The sequence below is a fragment of the Coturnix japonica genome, chromosome 8, assembly GCF_054131305.1.
Source record: "Coturnix japonica strain WE chromosome 8, WE-NBRP24, whole genome shotgun sequence".
NCBI classification, from domain to species: Eukaryota; Metazoa; Chordata; class Aves; order Galliformes; family Phasianidae; genus Coturnix; species Coturnix japonica.
The window spans coordinates 19,284,154-19,302,477 of NC_140670.1; the positions used below are offsets into that span (position 1 = coordinate 19,284,154).

The 18,324-nt window shown below is 35.4% G+C and overlaps 1 protein-coding gene across 5 annotated transcripts in view; it reads right to left on the minus strand.

The window, feature by feature from the left end:
- PLCE1 (phospholipase C epsilon 1) overlaps positions 1 to 18,324 on the minus strand; it is a 144,025-nt gene that overhangs the window by 89,927 nt on the left and 35,774 nt on the right. The window contains exon 1 of one of the 5 annotated variants that reach the window (XM_085555160.1): positions 6,166 to 6,306. The exons of the other annotated variants lie outside the window; for them this stretch is intronic. The gene's annotated coding sequence lies outside the window, so the exon portion shown is untranslated. Of the gene's footprint in view, positions 1 to 6,165; positions 6,307 to 18,324 lie in introns of those variants that run through there. 5 annotated transcript variants of the gene reach the window in all.

Genomic DNA, 18,324 nt, shown 5'->3' on the forward strand with positions numbered 1-18,324 from the left:
TGATTTACCACACAGACCAGAAATTCTTTCCAAACTGTCCACTGAGATTTTAGCACAAAAACATGAGTGCTGCATGTATTTTTTGCTCCAAAATAATACTACCTTCCATATATCATAATAATGACTTTTGATACGATTACTGATTAAAGCCAAATATATTCCATCCAAATAGAATACTTATATTTTCTATAAAGACTATTGAAAAGAAGAAAAACACTCAGAGGTTAACTTTCCAGTAGAGAATTTTACAGTAGCTAAGTACATTATCTAAAATAGACAGTAACTAGGATTAAAACTTGTCAGAAAGACAGCTGGCATCACTCATAGTAAAATCACTTAGATGTCTGAATATTCAATGTGCCACGATTTAATAATTTCAGCTCAAGAAAGAAACTTCCATTGTTAATTCCACCTCTCACTGTACATCTTCGAAACACCAAACTATAATGGGATGTGCCTGTTAAAATGGGATCTCTGAGTTTCAAAAACACAGAAGAAAAACAAGAAGGAACACTAACAGAAACCGCTGAAGATGTATTTAATAAACCCTCAACAGCTTGCTTTTTTAAAAGCAGACATAAATTACTGAACTAATTACATTATTTAAATCAGAAAAACATCATTTGCATCCTTTTCATTCCCCATGCACTGACAGCATGATAGGCACACTGAAGTCAGATGAATGGTGAGCGTTTGGTGCAGAGGAACCCACCCTTTGACTCACCAAGACAGCTGAGCAGCCCATCTCCCATGACTGTTTTTCAGTAACCATTCTGTATGTATGACAGTGAGTCTAGATTCCCTTTCAAATAAAACCAAATAAACAACAAAAGACCACATCAGACACAGGAAGAAATTCATGAGTGTTTGCACCTAACTAAAAGTAATCTTCCCATTTCAGTGCGGGCTTCCACAGAGCTTATGCACTTAAAAATAACTGCACTTACACACGTGTTTCATCTACTTCAGAAGCTGAGCTTGGTTGCATGTTTCCAAACCCCAACGCAGCAGTAAGTTTGAGGGCTAACCCACAGTAAAGAGAAATCAGACAGATCTATCAGAAATACCATCTTAATGCAAAAAAGGACATGGAAAACCTAAAACTGATGGCTGCTGAAGACAGTTTTTCTCTCTGAAAGTTTACCTGTTTGCCAAAGGCAGCTAGAACTATTTCTGCAAAAATCTGGCTTTAACTGCAGTTTTTAAATAATATGTATACCTACCTAATTGATGCAGAAAGCAGCCTATGACATTTCTGTGACCTTGATATTAAAAGTCAAAACAAATAGGGGTTAAAGTTCACAGCATCAGCTTATTCAGTTTTTATTGTAATGTATGTATGATATTGCATCCAAAAGACAAAATGAATCACTTAGGATTTCTTAAAAAGATCTCAAATTCAAAGTAAATATGAGCAATGTCTAGTATATGGCCATATATAACTATATGGCTATGGAAGCTAAAAAGCAACTGCACTCAAAATCCTTGAGAAGTTCCTCAGTTCCTCAATGTATGGAGACACAGTGTTTAAAACCTCTTCAAAAATTAATTATGCCGTTACTAGAAAGGCATAAACACACATACCAATTTCTTTCCCTTACTGACTAATAATTAAATGGCTTAAATATTAAGGTAAATTACATTTACCATCTTCAAGTTCATACAATCGCTACTGCTATTTGTATCAAAGAAACACTGATGCTGGGATTTTATTGTAACGTACAATGTGCATTTATATTGGAAGACAGATCTTTCCAAATCCAGCAGCAACAGTATTCAAGTTAGACTTACAATCCACCAGAAATGTAAGCATCACATGAATGAGAAGAGCCACAGAACTTTCATTTAAACCCAGTTATAACTGATACAAAATTAATACAAAAAGGCCCACAGTTGTATTGCTACAGCTGTAAAATGTACGTATCTGTAACCATGGCATACAGCTCACAGAAGAGCAACCTAAAGCATTTTCCTTAGCACAGGAAGTCCAGTTCTCATTTTCTGATTTTGTAGACATTGAATCCATGCCTATTTGTTTGCTTGTACTTCAGCTGTGGGGTTCATAGGGTCACATGAATAATTATAAGATTATTTTGGATAGTACTTAGGGGCCAGGAAATTCTCAGAGTTTTCATGACTGAATTGTTTAATAGACTTTTAGGTCAGGCTATGGAACATGATTTCATGAAACAAAATAACTTTGTTCTATAAAGAGGCATTTTCCACTTTGTTTTTTAAAAAAATAAAAATAAAAAAATACATAGAAATAGAAAAGGCATCATTCCCTGCCTGAAGTTAGAGCAGAATATTGATAATAGGAACTTAATGTTTAAATAGCAATTTATCTTAATTTGCTGATAAAAAGTGACTGTTCATTCATTATTGCTCACAATGAGCATTTCATAGTAACCCTAAAAGAAAGAGGTGGAGATGTTTTGGATTTTTATTTATTTATTTTCCTGAAAATAAGCAATTGCAACAATCTAGTGCAGTATAATGAAGCAATGGTACTGATTTTGATATGATGAAGACAGCACCTTCTATACAATTCACCTTTCCCTAATCATTAGCTGCTTAGGAAAACCCTGCAGTAGAGATACAAATCATCCCGATTATTAAAGAGCTTAAGTTGTGAAGACAACAGCTGTAAACAGATAATATGTAACACTGTTATCAACATAATTTCCTCTTTTCCTCACAGTCAGCAGGGCAGTTGCATCTAGATGATCTATAAAGCCTCTTCCAACCCAAGCCATTCTGGGATTCTATGAATGCACTATGTAAGCACCTTGCAGAACACTGCATGTTTAATCTTCATGCCATATTTCCACTTTACATATGACTCAAATTTTATAGTGAATACCTAATATACACTAATTGTCATACTCATTACATTAGGACATGTATACCAGAATACAACTATATTAAATAATTGTTACCAGAAGAGATTTGAGTTTCATCCAAGTCAGCTAAAAAGATGAAATAACAGAAACATTTCAATTAGGTTAAAATTCATGAGTTTCTTTCTCTGTCTCCAAATAGAGTTTTGGAAGCCAATTTCAAGATCTAAACAAGGAATGATCATTCATTAATTGTTTTTCCAATTCAATTCTACTTCCACAACATACACAAAATAGATAATCTAATGTTCTGCCATTTTCAGAAGTTCTAACCCTTTCATCAGAGTCAAAGATGCTTTTAAAGTAAACGTGTTTATTTACCAGAGAGACGATGAGAGCAAGTGAGTACAACCAAATGAGAGCGGGAACAAGGGTGTGAGAATGGGAATGACAGAGCATTTGTTCAGCATTTAAATTATAGTTCCAAGTTATTAATAAGTAAATGTGAGTGCAAGACTAGAGTATATATTCTCCTTTCTTTTCCCACTGGAATGGAATGTCACTTGAGGCTTGATTTTCAGAATTTAAGGCATCTGGCTTACGACCAGAAGAACAAAAATATTTTAAATTAACTTTCCTTATTCTCTGGGGATTGTTACAGACCCAGGGACTACAGTTTAGTCATCCATGAGATTTATTTTGCTTTAGCTTTAACCAAACTTTGTATATACAACAGCTTCCTTACTAGAATTCATAGTCATCCTGTTCTGTGCAATTATATATATATTATAGTGCTTCTTGAATAGCTGCAGGAGAGCTGAGTACAGATTTGTTTTTAATTAACAGCACCAAGGTTTCACATACATAGTGAAGTATGAACGCACTTGAGGGAGGAGAATTTGTAGTGCTGTTTCAATGAACATCAACCCAAAACTCCTGTTTGCTCTGCAGTTTTAAATAATTATCACTGAAGGATAAAGAAAAAGCCTCGAGAGCACTGCATGTTTCCATGGAACTCCAGTGGTAGCATACCATTTTTCTGAAGACTCAGATACTCTAAACTTCACAGATACGCTGTTTAGGTCTTTAGATGGCATTTTGGTCACAGGAGCATTATTCTGAGAATAAGCAGGAACCCTTGCTTGCTCAAACAATGCTATGGTAAGAACTTGAGTTGGCATCAAAACTGAAAAAAAAAACCTAACTGATTTATAGATGGGATATGAATCTAATTGATCATTACTGCAGTGCAGAATAAACAGAGACCATTTCCAGACCCTTATTTTCTCAGTAGCAAATCACAATCTATTCTCATGGAAGGTAAAGTTTTTACATGCTTTTAATAACAGAGGTCTCATCAACCCTGAAATATTTTATCTATGTAAATTATCTAAACCTATTGTAACACTAGTACAGGAAAAAGCAATACTGTCCCTAACATGCTGTTCTTTTTTTCTTTTTTTTACTGAACACAGAATTGATGTCAGAGAAATATCTGTAAAATGCATTACAAAATCATATCTTTATATTCCAAACGTTACTTTACAAACTGTACTAACACATTCTTCTCCAACAAAACCTGCCTGTGAAGACGTAATTGTCAAAGATCATCTATAAAAAGAGTGAAGCAGTGATGGAAGTTCACTTCCTTTTCACTGTTTAAGATGAGACACTACTTTAGTAGTACTGAAATAGCAGATACTAAACTGACAACTTTTAAGAATCACAATCTCTCTCAAAACTAATACATAAACAAGGAGCAGTAATAATGGAAGCAAATACTATTCCATTAATGAAGTTAAGATGGTTTTCATAACTCTATAACCTCAGTCTGTACTTGACAAAGTCATGCAAGTGCAAATTAACTTCTTAATGTGTTTGTTATTGTTATTAATATCCTGACTGCCTACCTCTGCATTTACTTTCTTCGAGGGCCATTATTCCTGTGCAACTGCTAATACACCAGAAAAAGCCCATACTCACACAAATGCTACTTAGCATTATGGTCACTAACATTACACTGTATCTTTTTATCCCACAGCTCACTTACATATAAGTAAAGAAAAACATAAATATTTGGAACTTTTACTGAGAACTCCAAGTTTTGCTATAATATTCCCATCTACTTTATTTAAACATAGCAAAGGTACAATATTGAACTACAGAAGTATTAGAGAGGCAAAACTCCTCCTGCTGAAAAGAAAGTGTCACAAAAATACAGTTTGTGATTAAGAATAACCATAACAACTTACTCCTACTAATCATCACACATACAAAAAAGAACAGCATCGTATTATTTCAGAAGTAGATAGCTGTGTTCCTCACTGTATAACCCACATAACAAATGGCTTGGGTCAAGTCAGAAGCACTGTTCATAGTTTAAATTTCTGAAATACAGCACTTTACTAGAAGACTAGGCTGGTACACTTAAGCACTACGCAGTTTTCAAGCTTTTTCAGCTATTTGAAGTATAACATGTCTGAGAAAGGAAAGGATTTTCTCATCATCATCATCTCTGCATAGTGAGCTGCCTGTAACTCTGGTTTCACATGCATGTGATGGAAAGGTAAGATAGTATTCATAAAAGCATGCATAATGCCATCAAATGGCTTCAAATGCCACCAAATGCCATCCCGAATGTATTTCTACTGAGAACTTCTCTATTGATCACACTTCTGTGCTAAGTACAGAATTTACTTATATTTCTACTAAGCAGTTAAAAAAATGGCATATATTCAGTTCATGATTTCAACATATATTACTAACAAATGGCAAGCATCTTCTATAAATCCTTACTGTAAGTGAAATACTTATCAATCTGCAGTAAATGTGAGGCACTCATTTGAGGCTTTAATGCTGTCATCATTAACAGTGTCTAGACTATGAGCATTTCATTTACCAGAACAAAAAGTTTAAAAAAAAAAAAAAAAGTCTGCAAGAATACAACATTATTTCTAGAGTTAGAACCCAATACTATGCAAACAAGTAGCTAAAAGTTTGTGCAAGTTTCATAACTTTAAATACTAAAACGTCTTAAGTGGATTTACAATCATTTAACCACAACAAGTTAGTACACATTCAAATGCAGTGCCTCTAATTTAAACAGAAATGAAATAACACAGACTTTTTATAAATTAATAATTGTTTACATTTGCAGAGTAAGTACTGACTGAAAAAGTAGCATGTTCCAACAAAAAATACCGTGCTTAATACACCAAGAATATATCTTCTGCAGCACTACGTTCTTCTTTCTGAAGGAGGACAGCCTTCCTATTATTCCTGCAGTAAGAAAAACTTTTACTATTTTATATAACATGAGCCATACCTTTTTCCCTTGTGTTTCACCATGTCCACATCGTATCAACTGGTAGTAAAAATGACAAAAGTGTACAGAAATTAAAACATGCAGACACGAGCAGAAACTGCAAGTTAGCTTTCAGTAATACAAGATGACAGTCTGTTCTCGTCCACAGAGACTAAGAGCCTGGAGAGAAAAGACATGCATTGCCAAATCTTAATCCTTTTGCTGCTTTTCACATGGTGCTGCCTCACCTCTGCAGCTCCTCCAAGTCTGCTTTTCCAACAGGCAGTGTTCATTGTAAAAACTCCATAAGCATTTTAGTTTAGCCACAGGCACAGATAATAAAATCTAAATACTTAATATTTAATTGTGTTGACAAGCTGGACTTTGTGTTTACATTGCTTCAAGTGAAATGAAGCAATGCTGAATTTATTAGAAAACGCTGCTTTAGATTCTTAATATTGTATGAACTTATGCAAAGAATATTCTACAATGTAAGCAATTTATAAAAATTGTTTATAAATACCTAAAATAATGTCACCGGCACAATGAAAACTCATTGTAAATAAAAGTAAAATAATTCTTACCATATTAGATTCCTCATCTCTAAACTACCAATATGATTATGTTATTGCAGAAAAATATACAGATTAATAGGTATAAACTTTGAGCCAAATTACATAAGCACAATGAGATGATTTCTAATTACTGTCCTCTTGAAACAGTTCCAAAACAAACTGCCAGAGCTGCTGCACAGTGATCAGCTGGGAAGTTGCAGATGCCCTCTCCCATTCACTCACCCTGTTTTTTCACAAGGGGGCACTACTTAGATACCAAAGATCTGTTTCACAGATATGTGGGTCACTCCAAAAGTAATGCCTCCTGTTTATTTCCATGGTAACCACAACAGCTATGAAGAGCATGATACCACTATTTGACAGAGCAAATTCTCAGCTTCAAAACACTTTTTTTTTCCCCCCTACATAGTCACCACCATTTGTTATGCACTTTCACCAGTGATGAACCACTAAACATCTGCACTAGTGGACAGTACCCACTATTGCTGTTGCCACTGCTGAAATGCATGACCCACCCACTGCGTTCACATCCACTGTTTGGGCTCCATAAACATCCAACAAGCATCCAGAAATATCAATGAGTGCCACTTTTTCACCTGGAGGAATTCAAAGACACATCTTTGCTTCAAACACATTTCCATGTCAGATGCCATCATGTCAGACTACCCTGCTGCTGCCATCTGTCACACAGCAGCAACATGGAACAGACTTGGTGGGAAGGTTCAGCCTCTATTGCCATACCACTGACATCTGCCTGTGATGGGCCAACATAATAAAAGAGGAGGTATTACTTTTGGAATAGCCCTCATAATTTCTGGAAACTTAAAAATTTCATGGATTACTGCATGCTACTTAAAGAGTATTTAATGGTAACAGAAGTACACAAACTGGACAAAAGAGAATTTTTCCCAGCAAAGAAAATTAAACCATTTTCTTTTAGAATGAAGTATAGATGAAAGAGTCAATATGGAAGTGCTACAGTACATTGAGTATTTTTTGGCTTCGTGGCCACCTACTCCTCGCAAAGACTCTTTAAAGCAGGTCACATTTCAAATACCCTTTTTGAATAAATCGGAATCCAGTGACCTAGGTAACTTTACCTCAGAAGTGGGCTGTTACAGTTTAACTCAAATACTCATCATGAATTACTTCATCTGCAAAAACACTAACTGAAAAGCAATGATAGGTGTATGCTGTATCACACAAAAGTGTGATAAAGATAGAAGTGGGAAAGCCACTGAGCAGGAGAAACACCAAGAAATGCGGAAGTTGTGGATGTTTGAAACATTTTTGAAGCAATACTACAATACTACAACTCCGTCCCTTACCATGCTATGGAAAAAATAACGCAGAAGAAAAACAATGAAAAGGTAATGCTACAGTTGCATGCTAGAGTGTCAAGAGATTAAACAACAGGCAAAACACCCAGCTACCAGTAAAAGGAGATAGCTTCCTTCAGTGTGTTCTTACAATAACTGACAGCAATGAACGAAGAAAAAGCGTAAAAACCAGGCTTTTCTTGAAGTCTGACTCTTCTCATCAGGATCTGTGTCTAGAAGACAACCCATTTTCATAGTATCAATTCTTGTTAAAGTCCTTCCATCAGTCCCCAAGGACACAAGACAGGGAAAATGTTTTTTTCCCCACATACACCAGTGGCAATTATTTTATTTGGAATTATTAATAGATCAATCACATTTGAGCTGAAGGGAATCGAAGAAATAAAGTGGAAGGAGAGCCAAGGTGAGTAATCGTTGAGATGGCTGAAGTCTGTCCCTTCTCTGCCCACTTCACACCCAGTAAATAACTCCTTCTAGGTAGAATAACAACATAAGCATACAAGCTTTACTTTCTGATTTCTAGCTACTGATAATACTCTGCTGAAATGCAAGTCAAAATCTAGAAACTTTGATAGAGACATATCTTACCAATATTTAAAGATATTTCTATGACTGAAAACATTCCAGCTACACTCACAACCAGACAGGTTTGCAGCACAGATAAGCACAGAAAGAAATGCCTTATGATTATACGTGCTTCATAACTATGAGTTACAAATAACAGCAATTCCTCAATAGCTGGTCTGCCAGAAGTCTTCTTGGAAACAGAGAAACATCCATTTCATTCTACCTTATAATATCTAGAAGCTTAAAATCTTACATAACAAGCACATTCCTTCATTTCACTGAAAACCCTTTCTTCTTCACAGGTGGCCCTACTTTCACACTTTGTACCAGAAGAGATTTAGACTAGAAGTAAGAAAGAACTTTTTCTCTCAGAGAGTGTTCTGGCACTGGAACGGCTGCCCAGGGAGGTGGTGGAGTTGCTGTCCCTGGCAGTGTTCAATAGCTGTCTGGATGAGGAGCTACAAGATATGGTTTAGTGGTTTGCTGTAGCTATGGTAATGGGAGGATGGTTGTACTAGATGAACTTGTAGGTCCTTTCCAACCTTGTGATCCTATGATTCTAAATATATCAGGGAAAAAATGCCCACCTTTACTGTGATCATCCTAATTGCAGCAAAAGTTTCTACTTCCCCTGTAAAGTAGGAGTAGTTCCCTTTAATTAATCAAACAGGTGAATGCAATAATATTCATTAAGCAGTTGTAATTGTTTTCCATAACTGCAACAGAACTTAATCAAAGATGCACATGAAGTTTGTTGGCAAAATGTATGGACGTGTAATTTCTCAAATATTAATATTCTCAAGTGTAAGGATGTTTTCAAGGACATGGCAATTTTTTAAACAAAACGCTTTCATTGAAACAAAAAAGTGATAAGAAATGCTATTTAAGTTTATTAAAAAGCTACGTAATTAGGTAAATAGCTCTAGAGTCTGTAGCTTTGCCTCTTATTCTGTACTTCTTTCATAGCTATTACTCCTCAATAGCAGCAAGAGATTTATTTGAAAATTTACAGCACAGCACCAGAACAAAAGATGTAATTTGAACTGAAAATTCTGAACTTTTGGAATCCATAATAAAATCTTTACTCTATGTGCCTTCAATACCCCATACTGTCAGTCCTGATACCATCTAGTACAGAAACTACTACTTACTTTTTTTTGAAGCTTTTTTAATGTGCAGCTTCATCTGCTATGCAGTGAAATACTTCACGTCAGCTTGTTTTTGGCAGTCCCAACAAAACAAAAATCTAAACAGATTTGTTCAAATACAATTTAAGTGCACTTCTGGCAGACAAACAATGAAATTCTTTTCTCCTTGGAGTCTTAGGGCTTGTGCAGAAGAACAAAAGAGTATCTGAATTCCATGTATATCTTGGTAATATTATCAGCTGAACTAAAGATCGTCGTGTCCCCACAGTCCTGAACGTATTCTACCCTACATAAACACAGCATTCTACACAGAAAAATGAAAGGCTGGGAGACAGTAGAAAAGTACTCTCATTAAGTTTTCAGTCTTGAGCTGCTTCTAAGATCTCATCAGAATCTCCAAGTGTCACATGCAGGGCACGATAAGTGATGACATTCCTGAGCCCATCTGAAGTTAAGCAGTGGCAAAACAGTTATGTTCTCTTTGTCTTAGCATCGGGTTATCAGAAACTCAATTGGTTTTCCAGACAAATTCACTTTTCTTGTGTTGTTGTTGTTTTGGTTTTTTTTCCTTTCAGTGCCACAACATATGGACGTAATGGCATGAGAAGACTTGCAGTAGATTCCACTTGTCAGTGGAATTCAGCAGATGAATAATATGACTCCCCCTCCAACCCACATCAACTGCTATTTGTTATTTGTTGTTCTTCCAGTCCCAGGCAGAAAAGTTATGTTTTCTCAATAATGACAAAGAAATTTAGGTAAACAAAACACTGCAAAATGCCTGAAGAATGACAGCTTATTCTGCTAGCACAAGGAAGAAATGGAACAACTTGCTTTAGCTGATGACATTCTCTGCAGCTGCAGTACTCTGTTGACCAGAAGTTGTATGTGCACTACTATTTAGCTTCTCCTTCCAAAGACAAAAATCATCTCGGCAGAAGACAAATTATGCTACCTCTTAACCAAGAGCCTATCAATTTTAATACAGCTTAAATTTCACAGTGAACATCTTCGAAACTGCAAAAAGCAGAGAATTTTTGCCACAGTGGTGAAGTAAATATTATAGCATTAGCTTTCTACTTCTCCATATGAATGAAGCTAGAGAGCACAAATCTGCAAGGAATAGCATTGCAGCACACAGAAGTAGACTGAGAAGGAAGAAACAACAAAGGTGACATCCAACAAATCCATCCTCTTTTGTCTATTAGCTAAGCCAAAGCAGAAAAATGTAGATGCAGAACACTGGTGCTATAAGTCCTACGTACTTTTCATGAAATTTGTCTTGTGTAAATTTGACCCAAATGGTTTTAGCTTCTTAGATACTTTGGAACCTGGGTCTCTAACAAGACATGCATTTGCAATGTGCTATGCACTCCAGTTCTCTCACTGTGCTGCTTTGAGTATTTGTGCTTTTCATCACAACTATTCTGTTCTGATTTGATAAAAGCCATCCCTGGAAAGCTGCTCCTTGGTGAAAGGATAAAATATTTCCATGAAAAATTATTTCCTCTGTGAACATAAATGGGAACTCTCCAGCTCATAAAATTACTGGTGAAAAGGAAGACTTCAGTTTAGGAGATCATTTTAGAAAGATTCATTAAAACAGACTCAAGTCTACCCTGCACTTTTTATACCTGACAAAGACCACTGAAAAGGGTGTCACTGCAGGCCTTAATATTTTCCTTTTTGTATAATGCCTAATTCCTAAAACTTACCATAAAGATTCACATGTTTTAAGTGGGTGAGTTTTTCTTTTACCTTCCAAGAATTCACAGAAGTTGAACTATAGCCTAAATACAGTACATAGTATGGTTACAAATTTACAAACAGCACAGGCGGAGAAAATAAGAATGCAAATAACATCTACAAAATTAGAACCACTTAGAGGAATTCTGAGAAAAAAAGCTTTAACTCTGAGCTTCTGCGCTTCTCTTCGCACGGAGCAACCCTCAACTGCTGCAAGTACAAGGCTAGATGAAACAACTTCCACTGCATGACCTTCCTGACTTTCCTCTTTCAACCAATTGGGTTAAGATAAACTGGTGCATAAACCAGTCATTCTTCAAAAAATGTGTATGTATGAACTCATTTCTCAGAGCAGACACAAATATATGGCAATCCTCTTATCAAGAATTCTATATAAAATCAATGAAATATCAGAACTACCAAAAAATTTTGCACTCAAAGTATCTGGGAAACTTCTATTCCTTTCTCCTGTGTGATTTTTTGTGCCACTGAGATTTATGAAGAAATTATGAAGACAACTTTCTTCATAAAAAGACTGAAAGCAAACCGAATTTGGAAAAAAAAAAATAAAAAAAAAAAAAATGATCAGAATGGCTAAAATATCGTCTACAAAGTTCACATTCCTAAGTTTTTTTTTACTTCTTTTCTCCATCAGTATTTCAATCATTTTGGGCAGAATTAGTAGTTTGAAGATTTCAATTTTAACCTTCCATAAAAATAAAAAATAAAATGAAAGAAAGAAAAAACTTGACTGGAATAAACTGCCAGACAGGACAGTGTTGGATGTTTCACTTAAGCAATGCAAAAATATCAGAACAAGATTATAAAATGTGTGGTCTGGCAGTGGTAAATATCATACAAGGCTACAATGCTTTTCAACCATCCAAGAGAACTCTCCAAAAGTACACGTAAGTAGCTAGAATCAAAGGTAGCTATGCTTCTCTAAAACATAAACACTAACTTTATATCAGTCTAATTTGTATTCTTCTGAGCTAAACAGTTTCTAGAAAGTTGTTGCTATTTGAGAACGGCTAAACCAGAATTATTCAAATGACTGCTGGCAGTGAGATTAAGATTTTCAACTGATTCCACCTACTGGTAGGAAAACTGCTTTCTACAATAACGACAATGCTATAAAATAAGCAAAAAATCCTTTGCCCAAAATCTGACTTCATTAGTAGGAAGTAAAATGGGAGATCAGGTATTTCCTACAAGGAATTTGATATTTAACTTTAATTAAGACATAAGTAACACCAATGGATAGGTTTTTTTCTTTTTTTTTTCTTTTTTTTTTTCTTTTTTCTTTTTTTTTTTTTTTAATTTTTTTTTTATTTTTTAAATACAGTGCAGTACCTTGCTTAGCAGGCCAAGAAGTAGAACATTTCTTCCTTTCAGTTTCAGAAATTTTCAGGTTTTATTTATCGTCGCCGCCTACTTCTCCATTTCAGAAGAAAAGTGCTTCTAATTATTATTTTTTTTTAATTTAAAAAAAATCATCACCTGAGAACTTCCAGGTGCCAGTATATCAATACATAACTTAACGTTAAGCTTCTTTGCACTGGAATCTTGAAGAAAACAAAAATCCAGTTCTAGCTTTGAAGAAATTATTTGATTCTCAATAAAAACAATGAAAAGAAACCAGCATGCTGTGTAACAGTATTCTCTCTCATCTTTTAAAATAAAGGTCTAACTTCTCACAGGTTGTATCAGGGCTTGACTGAGATTTTTTCAAAATTTTCTAACTGAAAACCTAATTTTTGAAATACTAAACATTAAAGATTGAAAAAAATCCATCTCAAAATTTGCTCTTACGCAATTTATTTTGCTGTTTGCACGGCTCTTTACACAAAACAAGTTTTACAAGAGCAAGAATTTCATAAATGCAGCTTTTAAAATGTTTTACAAAGGCACGCAAACAGTATACCTTAAGCAACAAAACAAAGCAAACGGAATAGATCTTTTATATTCATATAATTTGATTAGAATAAATCATTTTGTTTATATTCACATAAACATAACTGCCATGATGTAAGACTCTATCTGAGAGAAAATATGATCTGTGTCCAAGCCACATAAGCATAAAATGCCTTAGATGTTGGCTTCACAATGGGCATATTCACCTCACAGAAAGATTATTTTGTCTGGTTTGCAGAAGAAAAGCAACAAAATACCAAATTCCTCACTTTAAACCACTTTGTGCAGATTTTCAATGCATTTTATTGTCATTATTCTTCTAAATAACTGGACCTTGACTGGTTGGACCTACACATTATAATGAAGCCTATTAAAAGATAAAGGGCAAAGACCTACCTCCCCAAATGTACCTCTTAAACTAGAAATGAAAAATGGGCAAATAACTGCATAAAACCTTTTTGACCCAGGAAGATTCATAGCACAAAATGAAATAACCTGATTCCAATGCGTGTCTGAAAAAATACATGGCCATGTGAAGAAGTATAACACTGGAGCCATGTTGGCAACTCTCTGCTGAACATGTGCTTCCCAGCAAGCAAAACAGTTAGAAGCGGGGTGAAGTTTGTGTATGCTGCTTTTCCACCAAGTACTTGACACAGACAAGTGCCAAGGCAGTTTATTTCAGAAATAAGCAGTAAGGTGCAAACAAACAGGAACTGCAATTTCTCCAAATAATATAAACATTTGTTCTTCTGGATTTTTAAATATTATTTAACTCTGAATGTTAAAAAATAAACTAGTTACAAGAAGAATAACAGAGCCGTGAAGTTTGGAGTCACATGTAAGAAATCTGTTGAGTCTACTGGACGTAAATGTACTGTCAAGAAGTCTCTCTTTAAATACTTCTGAAGAAGCCAATTACTTCCCATCTTAAAACAAGCAACAGACATTTCCGTGTGCTATTAAATCTCCATCTTGTTTGTATATCATGATGGAACTAACAAACCTCCAGGGCCAGGAATGTGGTGCAGCACAGTACAGACACCTGAACTGTGAAATCAGGATTGCACAGATCTACTAGCACTACCTGGTTTTTCTGTTGTGTCACATTTCAGCTCTCTCCTTGCCATTACGTTAGCTAACGGAAGCATCACAGTACATAGCACTGTGAAGACAAATCCACTTCACACACGTACTGATGTGTTGTACTTGAAAAGATCATTTTCAGACTATAGCACAGACATTCTTTTTTGATCCCACCTTTAGTAAATCACAGTACAAAAGACAGTATGAATTATTTTTTTCAATTTTTTTTCTGTTGTGCTAAGGATAAGTTTAGAAAAAAATAAAAGCAAATATACTAGGTCTGATCACTCTAAAGAGAGGGAAAAAAAGAGGCAGTCATAATATCAGTCTTCCAGTACATACCAGCATGCTAGATTCCTCTACCTCTGCTAAAATGGAGAAAAATAAATATATCCCCCAACATACATTCTCTAACAACATCAATATATACTGACTGCTCTGCTGCTTGCTTCCCCACATTACATCTACTCTATAAACAATCCTAAAACATAAACCCTGGAGTTATGCATAAGTTTGTGTGAAAAGAACAGAATTTGCACGTTGGCTACAGTCTTTTCTTCACCTGCCTAATCCAGAGTTTTCAATTACCCCAACTAGCAAATCTAACATTTTTATAATCACAGCTTTCTGTACAAAACTATGCTTCATGAAAACATGCACCAATTGCTGGATGGAAAAAAAAAAAAAATCATGTGCAGGGAATGGAATCTGAAGGCCACTGTAGGACACGGAGCTGCCCACTCTCGCCTGCCATGCTGTTGCGGACACAGAACAATGTACAGCTGTTTTGCAAAGACCAGATAAGACAGACCATCATTTGCATTAAGGCAGGAGCTTCAGTAAGGAGAAGATCTTTAACTGGTACATGTTCTTAAACCATTAGAGTTAATGTTTAAATTGAGTAAAAATTGTTATTTTCTACTTTAGTTTTGAGTAAGATATGATGCACTCATCATATATCAGTTGAATTAATTTAGCCTTTGGAAAAAAACAGGAACTACTTTTTCACATTTTTACCTTTACTTCTGATTACAGAAATACCCAACAATGCCACCTACAAGTAGTAACACAGCATAACAGAGAAATTTATTAGCACTGTTAACAGAAGCTGCTTTTTAAATCTATCAAGATTTCAAATACAACTGTATAAATAACTTTATCCACCAGATGGCATAGGCCTCACACTTTCCTTCTAATAAAGTTAAATCAGCAATGTGTGAAGAGCAGAATTCCCCAATTTTTTCTTCTTATGTCCAAACTTAAGTAACAGTTTAGAAATTATAAACTCTTCTGATAAATAAAAAGATGAGCTGTAGCCTAGTTATAGGATAATCACTGATTTCTCACACAAATGACTCACAGTCAAGAGCTATTTTGAAACTGCAGTCTCTTCCCTCTAAGTAAGGAGACACTAATAGAGTTCTACCAGGGAAGTTTTACCTGTAAAGCAGCCATTCAGAGATGTAGTTCAAGGTAAAGATGACAGAAGAATCTTTTTACTACTATGGTTTATCCAAACAGTCAAATGAAATTAGATGTATTGCCAAAAAGAACTGCCCTAATACAAAGACTTGATTGTTGTTACTTACAGTCTGGGTATCTAAACCTACAAGTGCACACACAGAAATATGTTTGTAAACCAGATGTACATGGAGAACAGTGATGACAGTGATATTGGAATCGAATAGATACAAATATTCTCAACATTTTTGACAGTGATTCAGCGGGATTCAGGAAGATTTGCTCAAACTGGCCTCTTATAACTGAACCTCTCAATCCTTAAAACTTCTAAATGTTGCAGGTCTAATTATGAGAAGTACCAGGCATCCGGCATCTCTAAAATAATGGCAGTTTTATCTAGTATACTAATCACGAATCTTTAGCGTCTAATTTAAATGTCTGTATTTAAAAATTTTGGTTCTGGCTTTTCTGAATATTAAAGTATGGTACTGAACATTACTACATAAATAAAGTTCTACCATCACCTGTCTCCTGTTTGGGAGGATCACTTCTGATAAAGAGTAGTTCTTATCTCCTTGCCTTCACTGACAGATGTTGCCCTGATCATACACACCTGTACATGGAATGAGGTTAAGACAAAGACCTGATGTTAGACATCATGTCAACAGCTGGCAGAACAAGTCACAACCTGCACTGTTGAACCTCTGAACCAATGATCTACAAAGTCTTGTGGCCTCAGAGCCATCTGATAAAAGCCAAGTTCTACCATTAAATCTGCCTTCAGCAGGAGACAACAGTTGCTTTTATGTCCTTTATTTATACCTAGGTGTAAGAGAAGATTAACAGTTAGATGAGATAATAAGAGACATATTAAACAGAATAACCTCTTTAAGCAAGAGATAGGAGAAAAACACATAAACAGTCAGTATTTTTCTATAAACAGGTAATTTGTAGTAGAGACTACGAGTGAGTTGTTGTTCAGTGACTTGTAAGCTTGCTTAATAATAGAAAAGTAGAAAGGAAGACTGCTGAATGCTCAGTGGCAACAACACTCCACCACATAATTGGAACAATGCAGTTTCAAATTCCCCTTTGATAACTTGTCAGTGCTTACTGCATTGTTAATTTTACGGGCCTTTCTTCTTGGAGGGGAGGGGAACTGGAATCCTTCAGAATGAAGCAACTATCAAGAATAATGGGGAAAAAAAAAAAAAAAAAAAAAGTCTTTCATTGTTACTCACAAATTAATCTAGCCTTTACAAGTCTCAGACACTCATATCTATAACATCCTGGCCTGATAAACATCTAGAAATCTGAATTTGTTTTCCTATCCCACGGGCATACTGTGCCATCCGGTTCCTTTTCACTCAGTAGCTGTAGCTGCAGGGTGACCAGAGTTTTACTGGGGGTGGACCATGGGCTTAAGGACACCCAGCCTATTCACAGTGTGCCCGACAAGAAAGCCATAGAGACAAAGGCAGGAAAGATGAAAGGTAGAAGGAGAAAACTATTAGACTTCAGTTTGCATGGCAGAGGAGTAGGAGGTAAGGAAACAGGAAGGCGTGGGCACAGAGGAACAAGATAGGCTACAAAATGACAATGCAATGCTTACCTGAGGTTTATTATAAAATTTAGACTTAATAGCAACTTTCTTTCTGTTTTCCAAAGAAGACACCAACTCACAGTGTTATCCTAGGTTTGAGTCAACATAATATTCATCAACAGAACATGAAGAAAATGATCTCATCTCATTCAAAAGCTACAAAATCTGAATCAGCTAAACTGCAGATCCAGTCATGGGTTTCTAAACTGTGAGTTGTATACATTAATTGTCACCTAGGCACCCAAGCAACTCTTCCTGCATATGCATGTTGTTAAATGCTCTTGCCGTGACACATGCAATATACAAGCAAAATCAACTTGGGAGATTTGCCCCTCATGAGAAAGAGAAGCCTTTAAGTCTGCAAAAATCACGGAAACTTGAGATACTTGTGTTGAATTTTTTTAATATTCCTGACCCCAAGGTCTTTTAAGAAACTTTGATATTCTAAGCTTACCAAAATTCTATTGCAAAGACATTTCTTTTATTTCCCAGACTTTTAAACCATTTTTCCCCCTCAGATACTATGATTCGAAATTCATTTGCTCAGCTTTCAGATTTGATTTTTTTAAATCAACAACTAATTTTAAGAAATATGTCATTTTTATCAGATACTTTCCATAGTAGATAATATTTCAGGGAGAAAAAAAAGCCAAAACATCTCTAGAAAATAGCATTGAATGAAAAATCCAAGAAGCCAGGAAGAATCCAAAGAAAAAAAAATCCAAGAATCCAGGAAAACA